Genomic DNA, 9,785 nt, shown 5'->3' with positions numbered 1-9,785 from the left:
CAGGTGACCTGAAGAACTGGAGAGCTCGGCCTGTGCTTTGGTGTTTTTTTTGGAGGTTCAGGAATTGTTAGGCAGGGCGGAGTTTTTAAAAAATAAAGAATTGAATGAACCTCAGTGAGCTTTTCATGACTGCAAATTCAAATTATTTCCTTAGCTGATACTTTTATCCAAAGCGACTTACAAAAGTAGTCAACATAAGCGAGTAACCATCAGTCTGGGGGACTCTTTGGGACAAGCATGACAGGACAAGGTGACACAATTGACCATCGCCAAGTGAAAAACTCGGAACTAAACTTTCAGTTCTGAAATCAGTTGGGCAGAATTTCACCGAACAAAGGGGGTCTTCAAACGTTTCTTAAACACACTGATGGGGTTTGAATGGAGGTGGGCCGCTCATTCCACCAGTTAGAGCCCATACCAGGCAGCGGTGGCGTCACCAGCCTCGGTTTATCAGCACACCGGAGTGGTCCAGAAGGAGCAGAGGACCTCCTGAGCATCTCCTCACACACCGGTGCTGACCACTCTGTAGGCCAGCATCAAGGACCTGAACTGCAGTTGTCACTCCATCAGCCCCCTGTAGCGTCACAATGCGTGATGGCACTCCCTGTAGGCCAGTTCTGGAGGTGAGAACTTAGGACATGAGGTGGGTGATCAACAGGAAACGAAGACAGTGAGCCGAGGGCCTAAGATGTCCCATACAGAGTGGCCGTGGTCCTCTACTCTCTACATGACGGGGACGAGGACAATGTGACGTCTGTCACTTACATGAATCCCAGTGCTCGGTGCTGTAAACCTCGGGCAGGCGTAACTCGTCATTGGCTTCTGCATGACGGACTGCAGTTGAATTAAGTCAGTGGGACGTCACAGGTGACCCAAAGGCCGTGGTCGTTGTTGAGGGTCCGTAAAGGGTGTGGCTGATGTAACAAACCTCCTCGAGCTTTGATGTCTGCACGCGATTGCCCACGGCGTTCACACTACAGGTGTGTAGATGGGTCATGAAATCACTGCCACGTGCTGAGCTGGCATCAGGTGACAGGAACTGAAGTTGGTGCTTGTCCTGTTGACAAGTGGACCTGACGGGTGGGCACCTTCATGGTGGGACACAGATGTGTGTGACTCTGTGGGTTGTGGAGGGCCAAGATGGTGAAGGCGGTGATAATGTCACACTGTCACCGTGGCGCTGTAGGGGACTTCGGTTTGGTTAACTGAGTTCACACATCTTTGACAAGCTTGGAGCGTCACAAACATTTACAGTTGGGGTCCGCCTGCGTGGCACTTTTCCATTTTTTTTTTTAGGTCTGACATGTTCTGTTCCCCTCAAGGGTCTTTGGGAAAGAAAGGACGTCACCAGAATGTCACAATGTTTCCTAAAACCCCACCCCAGCAGTGCTGCCCACCGTGTTTCTTGCCCCCTTCAGCCGGTCGTTTCTCGAGTGTTTGCAGGATTCCTCCCACTTTTGTTTTATTTTGGACGCCCACTTTGCGTTCTCATCCTGCCAGTTTGTGACGACTCTGTAGGGGGCGATGTGCGCAGGCTTGGCCGACTGGCAAAGGTGAATGTGTGGAGCATAAGATGACTGCCACCCTATTATATAGCGCCTTTCCCAGCTATTGAATTGTCTCGTTGCTCATGGGCCCTGGAGTGGCGACTTGGTGGTCTGACAGGACGCAGGAAGGACCTCAGCGTCTGGTGCCGTAACTGCTCTTGGTTATATAGCGCCTTTCCTGCTCGGTTTCTCATGATGCCAGTGTGGCGAGGTGATGTCTTATTTCAATTTTAAGGGGACTGTCAGACTCCTCGTCCTGCCCTCTGCCCGCCAGCCTCTCTACTGTATAGCGCCTTTCAGGTTTACCCATCTGGTGTATAGTGCCGCCCTCTGGTTTGTTACGGCACCAGGCGGATCAGCAGGGTGCTTACTGCATGGTGGTCTGACACAGCAGCTGTGGGACAATCTGACTGCGGTCCCAGTGTTTTATAGCGCCTTTCCCAGTGGTCACTTCTCACATTTATGTAGCACCATTCCCATCTCTCTCTCCACTGTGCCTGAGCAGACAGGCCAGTAAGAGTTTCAAGTGGCACTCGGGTCCATGTGACGACCCGAGGGTGGGCACCGGCGCAGGACATGAGCAGGTGACTATGAGTGGACCCCTCTGATGCCCCCTTGGGCTCCATGAAGAGCCACTTGAAAAGCTAACAAGTAGCAGGCAGCTGTCACCCCTGCAGGTCATCCACCTCAGGATGGAAAGCCCTGTGAAGACACAACTGCAGAGCCCACCGTGCCCGCCTGGCACTTTCTTCACGTCACGTGACCCTCGAGCGGGGCGCTATATTTTCATCTCCCAGTGAGCTTTGCTGCTCCCAGCGCTGCAGGCTCCGGTGTATTCGACACACACACACACACACACAGAGCCCCCCCGGTGGGGGGAGTCTGGCGGTCTTAAATTAAAAATGCCCTTTAAACCAGGAAACCTTTGAACTGAAGAAACGTCTCAAGAAGTTCTCGTGAAAGTTCAGCGCGGCTGGCTGGCAGGCTGGCGGGCGCCCGACTCGGCTTCCCTTTTTCAAATAATAGAATGAAACGGAAAAAAGAGGTCAAAGTGATCGATGCGCCTGTTCAAACAGAATTGCCGGCACTCTGATGTCCGGGCGGGCGTTCGGCGCGCTGCCTTTGTACTCGCCAACTGTCAACCAAAGGTGAGGAGAGAAAATAAAGAAAGAGGAACAGAGAAGGCAGCAAAGCGAGCGCAAAGAGAAAAAATAAAATCCAAATGTTTGTGTAGCGGAGTCGGGGGGCCGGGGTGGTCTGCCAGCAATTTGAAGAACGACAAGCGAGTGCCGATGGAACGACACGTCCACCCCGCGGCGCTCGGGTGTCACTCCTGCCATCAGCATGGAGCCCCCCCCGGCCCACCAAATTCTCTCGCTGGGCATTTTGTCTCCGACGAGTGGCGTTTCAGTGAGTTGGTGTTTGTTATTGTGTGAATGTGAGGGGCGGGGCCTCCCTGCCACTCTGGGGGACCACCAACTATCAATGGACCACCCACCTCTAGAGAAGCATTAACTGGCAGAGGACCATCCGCCTCTGGAGGAGCACCAAGCTCAAGGACAACTCATTGTTGGATGACCACCAACCTTGAGGACCACTCACTGTCTTAGACTGCCGAGCTTGAGGACCACTCGTCGTCAGAGGACCACTCACTGTTGGAGGGCCATCCACTGTCAGAGCACTGCCCACTTCAAGGACCACTCACTGTCTTAGGACCGCCCACTGAGCTCACCTTAAGGACCACCCCCATTTGGTCGGCCCCTCCTGATTGGCATCGTGAGCCCGTTTCCTGATTTTTCGCAGTTCGCATTTCTTGGTTTCGTTTTGTGGTCTTTGATTGGGTTTGGTTGACTGGTTTCCCCCGTTTTATGAAGACCACTGGTGCCAAATCCAAAATGTCCACTCCCATGCACATCTGTGCCCCTGCCGGTGGGCCGTTTCGTAATTAGAAACACCTCAGGCAGACCACCGATTGCGTTTCTCTATGGCACACAATTTTTGTGACTTATGTGCCCCCACTTGAACGAGCTTTAATGCCAGCGATTGATAACTTCACGTGGTGGGCAACGGACAAGTGAAAATAAAAGGGAGGCGACTAGTCAGGAGTCGCTAAACGTGGGCAGTGTGGTAGAGACCACCAGAACAGACCAACTGGGAGAGAAAGCCACAGAGCGGGTGACACTGGGCCTCTGGCTCGTTACTCGACCATTAACTCCGAGTGTCCGCTCACCTCGACTTGTCACAGGGCCACCGTGAAGGACAGGAGGGCCACCTACAGCACTTCTGTAACATCCGAGAACATAAAGTGCCGTTTCTGAAATACCCTCACATCCAGCAGGTGGCACTGCGGAGCTCCATGGCACCCAATCAGAGGAGCGGCTGCTTTAAAGATGGAGACGGTGAAGACATGGAGGGAGATGAACATCACACAAGAGAAGGGGACGCGAGGCAGAAAGGAGTCTGAGCTGACTGGTCGACGGCCTTTATAAACGTCACGTAAAGTGTCACATCTCCTAGGGAGTTACGGGGAGTGCCACGGGTTCTGCAGGCCACTGGCACAAACCGCTTATTTCAGATGCTGGATGGGTGTCATCAGACGGAGTGGGACAAGCAAGGAGACGATGACAAAGGGGCACAGCACAATTCAAACTGAGGTGTGTGTGTGTGTCCCAGACATGGAAGGGTGGCCTGAATTCACTGCCCAGAGACAGAAGTGACATCATCCTGGCTCACTCAGCAACAGCAGCGATCGACTCCATTACTGAGATCTTGATGATGTTGGGGACTTCAGACGTCTGCCAGCCAGCATGTCTGTCCTGTTAGTGGACACCTCAAGCCTGGTCAAATGTTTAATGACTTTAATGACAAACCGGTGGTCCAATCTGCCAGCCGCAGCTCTCCATCATCACGGGAGAGATGAAGTCATAGGCGTGGAGGGTTTAAATACACACACGGGCCACTTTATTAGGTACGTCGACACAAATCTCTTCTCAGCCAATCACAGGGCTGCACCTCGGCCTGCAGACATCGACGAGACCACCAGCTGAAGTTCAAACTGAGCATCGGAAGGGACTTTGAATGGGACATGGTGCTTGGTGCCAGACGGGCTGGGATCTTCACGCACAAACATCTCAAAGGTCCGACAAAAGGAAGACATCGGTGAGCGGCGGTGCGCCGTTGATGCCAGCGGTCAGAGGAGAATGGGCAGAGTGGCAGACTGAGGTGACAGAAAGGCAACAGGAACTCACATAACCAACCGAGGTGGGCAGAGGAGCAGCTCTGAACGCACGTCGAACCTTGAAGCAGGTGGGCTACCACATCGAGGGGCTCTCCTGTCAGCTCAATCACCAAAATTAGACAATAGAAGATTAGAAAAACGTCACCTGGCCTGACGAGTCTCGACTTCTGCTGTGACATTCAGATGGTTGGGTCCATCCTGGTGCGTGTGATGGTGTCTGTGGTATTTTCATGGCACACTTTGGCCCCCTTAGTAGCAACTGGGCATCACTTAAATGCCACAGCTGACCTGAGTGTTGTCACTGAGCGTGTCCAACCCTTAATGACCGCAGTGTCCCCATCTTCCAGCAGGGTAACCCACCACGTCATCTCAATCCGATTTCCTGAACGTGACAATAAGGTCACTGGACTCCAATGGCCTCCACAGTCAGCAGATCTCAAACCAGAAGACCACCTTTGGGAGGTGGGGGGACGGGAGGTCCGCATCATGGATGTGCAGCTGAATGTGCGCGAGGCTGTCAAGTCACCGTGGGGTGACGTCCCTGAGGAAGGTGGGCAGCACTTGGAGTCAACGCCATGAAGAATTACAGCAGTAATGAAGGCAAAAAGGGGGTCCGAGCGGGTACTGGAAGGGTGTGCCTAATAAAGTGGCCAGCGAGTGTGCGCGCACACACACACACACAGAGCACCTGTACAACAGGAACGTCCCCTCCGGGACACAAAGTGGCATCTGTCCATCCCTCCATGTTTGAGGCCCCTCTGTGTGCCGGCAGAGCCACTCAAGTGCAGCGATGCCACCAGGGACCAGGAAGTGTCGTCACAGGACGGCCAAAACCTTCTACTGGGGGCTCCCACACAGTATTCGTGTCGGGGGTCCGCGCCGTAAACGACTCCATTTTGGTTTTCTCTTTCGTCAGTCGTTCGGTTTGAGAGAGGCGGCTGTTTGGTGTTCTGTTTTTCAATGTGCTGGGACTCCACATTCGAGCCCCCCCTACCCCTGCCTCGAGACCCCCTGCCATTCCCTTCAATGCACTGGAAGATTAAGAAGGGGGGCGGGATCACAGAGGCACACGTTTTTGCAGCATTTCTGAGTGATTTTGGTCTTTGCTTTGTAATCGTTTTGATGTCAAAGTCCACATTTTAGCATCAATCGGACCCTCTTACTTCGTCACACGTGGTCAAGTCCCCCCACTAGCAAACCTGGCATGACGAGGGGATGAGATTACGACGTTCAAATGAACAGCAGGGACTCGTCGTCATTTCACTCATCCAAAAAAAAAATGAAACTATCTGGAGAGACTCGGGAATCGGCAACACAAAACGCACGCCAGCATCGCCAGGGCAGGCCAGCCGGGCACACGCGCCATCGGCAGCCCGAGAGGACGGGTGATGGTCCAAGTGTGCCAGCGTGGTGCTTATTTGTTGCTGCCCCTTCTCAATTTTCAGGTTACAATCCTTTAGTAAACCCCCCCAGGTCCCGGACCCCCTTGGTCTCACACCTCTGATTTTTGTCCCCTCAGCTAGTTTTCCAACTGTTCTCCCCGCCCCATGCAGTGTCTACACCCACACACCCCCTTTTGGTGGTCTTAGGTGGCATCGTCCCCCCTCGAGAAGCTCAAACCTGTCAGAGTGCAGCACAGCAGTGGGCCACCATAGCGGCAGCACCTGCAGACACATTGGCCAGAACCATCATGGTGGTCCTCACGGGGGTCTTTAATAACCTTTTACTTGCCACATTAGGAGAGGTCAATGTGTCATCACAGGAACAGAGTTGCCATGTCGATGAACGTTCAGCACGTCGCCATGACAAACGAGAACGGAGTAAAAGACGGCACTTAAATGTTATTTCATAGGAGACGTCATTCAGGTAACCCGATGTGCCCCTTTAACCTCCTTGGCGTTAAGCCCAAGCGTCTCGGGGGCTTAGATGAAAGCGTTAAGCCCGAGTGCCCCTCAGGTTTCTGACGCCATCACGAAGTGTGAGGAGCACGCAGGACAGTGCAGTGCTGCCATCTTGTGGATAAAAGAAAAGGACTCTGCCAAAAAGTCACCGCTTTGACAGCTCATCAATATTCATGAGTGGGGCGGAGCCTTCAACCAAAACAACCAATGGTGTGTAAACAGGAAGCTGTAAAGACAGTTTGAGGACAAAGTGAGAAAGGAATCAAACGGGGGATGGGGGGTGTGGGGTGCTCCTCAGACACTGACACAGAACTGAAGCGCGTGGCACCGGACCACCGTGATGTGCCCAGTGCATTCAGTCACATGTTGGTGAGGTACAACGTCTTTGTCATTGTGCCCGTTTTTAAAAGGAGTTTTAATTTTGGCAATAAAACTTTTTGGGGTTGTGCTGGCCTCCTCAAATGGCGGCCCAGCCATTCCCCAGCACGGGAATAAAAAGGTGGCCTTCTGCTCCCCTGGGAACAGAAGTTGGCTTCTGGGCCGCCATTTGAGGAGGCCAGCTCAACCCCAAAAAGTTTTATTGCCAAAATTAAAACTCCTTTTTAAAACGGGCACAAGGACAAAGAATGTTGTACCCCACAGCAGTCATCTTGCCTTCCTACCCCACCAACAAAATGCCAATGCAGCAGCAAGATGCGTCACAATGCCAGCATAATATGGGGCGAGTAACAAAGCCGCGCTGTGAGCCGGTGGTCCGTCACTGTGCAGTGTCACTTATGGTTACCCCTTGTCATCGGTTTGTGACCTCACAGCGCCTATCTTCGATTGTTATTCTTTGTGATGTGGCACTCTGGTCACAGTGCCACCTCACTGTAAGGACATCAGGGGCTCGAGTGCCAGGTCTGCCCTGCGTGAGTCGTGAGAAAAGCACTTCATAAAATGTAAAGAATTATTATTATTAAAGGGAACCGAACGATGTCACTAAAACTGAGCACCTTTGGTGATTTTATGCCCTCACAGTTGAGGACCTGAGCGGCAGCACCAGGCCAAGGGGGCACCCACCTAACGCCTGCTTCAGATGATAGATGGGTGGAATTGGACCGGACTACGGGTCTGCATAGGGGGCTGCCAACCGGGACCCTGAGGTGCTTCATTGGGTGTGGCAAGGCACTGTGCCAGTGTTTGGGTTCCTCAACCTGACCTTTGCGAGGTGCCAACGTCAGAGGACAGCAAAACATTGATTTTTATTTCACAAGCGGACCAAATGTTTATGAGCACTTTATGAGTGCCGCCGATTCTGCTCAGTTATGGCTTTTTTATTTCAACTGTTTTGATGCAGTTTCTTGTGCCCATTGTCAGCTGTGCCCGTTTGTCAGCTGTGCCCTGATGCTTGTTTTTCAATACAAATTCACTTGCGTTGCTTTAACATTTGTCACTACTTGTGGCTCGCCACAGACGTCTGCCAGCTAATTGTGGTGGCTTGCCAGTCTGTCACTGAGCGGCCCTCCACATGAAGGTGATGCCAGGCGCCTCTCCGGTGCCCCCCGGAGTGCATACTGAGTCTCCAGTTTTAAAACACGGCCTTGTCTCTCTGTTGTGACGGCAGCCCTCCCTGTGACGAGGATGGCACTGGTGGGGGGCAGCGTGAAAATGGCCACTGTCGGTCCCGCAGCTGTGGAGGTGAAGGCGTCAGACGAGTTTTTCCGACTTCAAGAGAGGCTTGGAAGTCTCCTGCTGTCAAATGCTGTTGCTGAGGAAAGCACAAAGGTGACGTCCCCAAGTGTTAAGAGGGACAAACCGCTTTGTGCTGCACAACAGCAAAGCCCCCCGTGGAGCGGATTCTGAATAGACAGGTGCGGACCCCGTAGCCACCGTTTTACAAAGATAGGAGAGAGTAAGAGGGGCGGCGATGCCCCCATGGTGTGTGTGTGTGTGTGTTCAGATGTACACCAGGGTGCTACAGAGGACTCAAGATGGGCACCGGGTACAATTCTAAAAAGATTGGCCAATGTGCTGTACCTCATAGGCGCGGGTCAAAGGCAAGGTGAGGAAACGGCATGTGAAGCAACTGTGAGCCACCAGGGTGGAAGCGGAAACCGGAAAACATCCAACATTCCCAGCGAGGTTAGCGAGAGACAAGTGGCGGCTACCCTGGGCAAAATGTCACACCCCTGGCAGAGGAGAGTCTTGGGGGCTCAGCTGACGTAGATAAGAAAGCCCCCCCGAGGAGTGGCGTGTTGGGGTAAGACACCATTATTGGTTTGAAAGGGACTTTTATTTTGGCAGTGAAGGGTCGTTCACTCCTTGGTGGGGGGCTCAGGACGTCAACGAGGACAACTGATGTCAGTGCAGCCCAAAATCACACAAGGAGTCCCGCAGGGGGCTTCAACAGGCCCCGTTTTTTTGACAGCCCCCCAACCTTGACTCCCTAAGATGACAAGACCCTCGTCTATACACAGTAAGCAGTAGTGCGGACCACCCATCGATGGCATCTCACTTAGATGGTGTCCCCCCAGTTAGGTTTTAGTTTTACACCCTCGATGTCCCAGTTTCTTAAACTGTGGCTTTTGGGTTGCGACTCGCCCCTGTATTGAACGGCAGTGGGCCGCGGACGGTTTGCCAAGCGTCCCGTGATGCGGTGCTGCGGGTGGTTTGAGCAAAGTAACAAATTTTAGCCGTCGGGAAGTTGGCAGCGATTCTCAGAGGAGGGCACCTGCCCGTCATGATTCTCCAAGGGGCCGACCGCAGTTCTTTCCGTTTACGCCCACTAAAGGTCCTCTGTCATCATTTTTACATTCTCTGCCACGTCACCCAGTTTGGTTTCATCGTCGGACCATTTAGGGGCATCAGAATGAGCGGTGGTCCCGGCACTGACCCCCTGGGGGACTCGACTTCTGACATCATCACCATGAAAAGTCTCCTCTGCCCTTAACCCTTTGGCTCCCGGACTCTGTACCCCCCAATTAACACAGCACCATCAATTCTCCCCTCCTTTTACTTTGAGACCCCCCACGGACCCCCAGAGCAGATGGGGCATCTCGGGCGCTACAACAACCCACAGTGAATGCCAACCTGCATGTGGCACCACACGATTCTTTA

The sequence above is a fragment of the Polypterus senegalus genome, chromosome 1, assembly GCF_016835505.1.
Source record: "Polypterus senegalus isolate Bchr_013 chromosome 1, ASM1683550v1, whole genome shotgun sequence".
NCBI classification, from domain to species: Eukaryota; Metazoa; Chordata; class Cladistia; order Polypteriformes; family Polypteridae; genus Polypterus; species Polypterus senegalus.
Note: the sequence above shows the minus strand (reverse complement) of the source record.